The sequence below is a fragment of the Protobothrops mucrosquamatus genome, unplaced genomic scaffold (assembly GCF_001527695.2).
Source record: "Protobothrops mucrosquamatus isolate PMUCROS unplaced genomic scaffold, P.Mucros_1.0 scaffold1441, whole genome shotgun sequence".
NCBI lineage: Eukaryota > Metazoa > Chordata > Lepidosauria > Squamata > Viperidae > Protobothrops > Protobothrops mucrosquamatus.
In genome coordinates this window covers 47,717-49,471 of record NW_015387623.1, presented here as the reverse complement: position 1 = coordinate 49,471, position 1,755 = coordinate 47,717, and positions in this window count along the sequence as shown.

Sequence of the window (1,755 nt, the reverse complement as noted above, 5' to 3'; positions counted from 1 at the left end):
GGAACATGGAACAAGTATGAGTTGTTTTGGTCCACTCAGTTGTGAAACAAATTCTATTTGCCTGTTAATTTCTTCTCTGGTTCCCATTCATGTAGGTGACAGTTGCACCTGATCTTCAAGTCAGTACTGAATTCATGGCTTGGCAGACAACATACGGAGACATTATTTGGACAAAAGAGACAATGGCCATTGTAGCATGATGCAGAAAATACACTGTTGACCTGGAAAATGTTATTCATACAAGTGTTTTCATCATTCCTTTCTAGACAGGTTGAATGTTTTCCTCTATTATTGAATGTTCTCCTGTATTGGATCCTGTTATTTCTTAACTGGAAAAAAGAATACGTTGGCAAGGTTTGGTAAATGGAATAACCCATGTGATTTGTGTTGTCGGAAGGACTCACATAAGCCAAGTTCAATTTCAGTTCAGCTCTATGCAGGAATTTTAATTAAAACACAACTGACAAATGGCAATCCTGTCCCTACTTGGATTGTGAGCTGTCCACAGTTGTCTGCTCGGATGGGCAGCTATAGAAATAAAACAAAGAAACAAATACTTGTAGACATACAGTGAAGGAGAGTTCAGCATCTTTTTTGGAAAATGCTTTCTTTACCCATTGTTTGGACTGTTACGGAGTTTTTCATTAGTTTACTAGGAAAAAAAATCTTATATTTCTGTATTGATTCTTTAAGAATAAAACCTATCTAGTTTGCCTGTGTTTCTGCTGAGTCAGTTCCCAGATTGCATCTGTGATTTTTCTAACAAAGTTGTCGAGGTAGGTATACCACTGGGGCATTTGTACTGCGACTGTGCAAATAGATACTTCAATATTACCACAACTGATTCTTTGATACGATGCATCTTTGCACTACTACAAGGGGGGGCTCCTTTCGTGTGCCCAGTAGGAGCTTGGTGAGTGAAGGACGAGAGCTCAATCCCACCCCATGGCCAGGGTCTCAAATGCAGGCTTGTCAGCCTTGTGCCCAGCATTTCAACCATTCAAGCTACTGTGCTAAGATAAGACAACCTTTATTGTCATTTTCTTTACTGTGGGCACCCTGGCACACATTAAAAATGAATTTTTGTTGCCTGCTCTCAAAAGTATACATATACAAAACACACATATAAACATGCTGTATACATACATAGGTATATACCTACACCCTTACATATGAATACACATAAATAGTAATCACTGTCCATCTTGAATGCATAGCGGAAAGAGGAAGCTTGAGAGTTCACAAGGTTGATTACTGTACGGGACAAAACTGTGACTGAATCTGGATGTTCTGCTTTGGATACCATGAAGCCTCCTCCCAGAAGGTAACAAGGAAAACAGGTTGTGAAGAGGATGTATAGAGTCCCAGACAATCCTGTGGACCCTGCTTGAGCATCGCTTAAGTCATAAGGATTACTTGTAAGGCATTTTTTTCAGTGCTGCTATAACTTTGAACATTTGCTAACCAAATAGCTGTAAGTTGAGGACTACCTGTATATTACATACACAGGCAGTTCTTTTAGAAAAAAATGGACTTTTAAGAGCACAGATCACTTACCTTCCACATTACTGGCCTAACTGCTCACAATGCCATACTGAATTGGAAAAGAGAAATTAAGAAAAAGAAAGTTGACTTAATTACTTAGAAAGCTGGGAGAATTTAACTCTTTTCAAACATGTCCATCTTCTTTGACTAAGGAATATAATAACAATAACAATAACAATAACAATAACAATAACAATAACAATAACAATA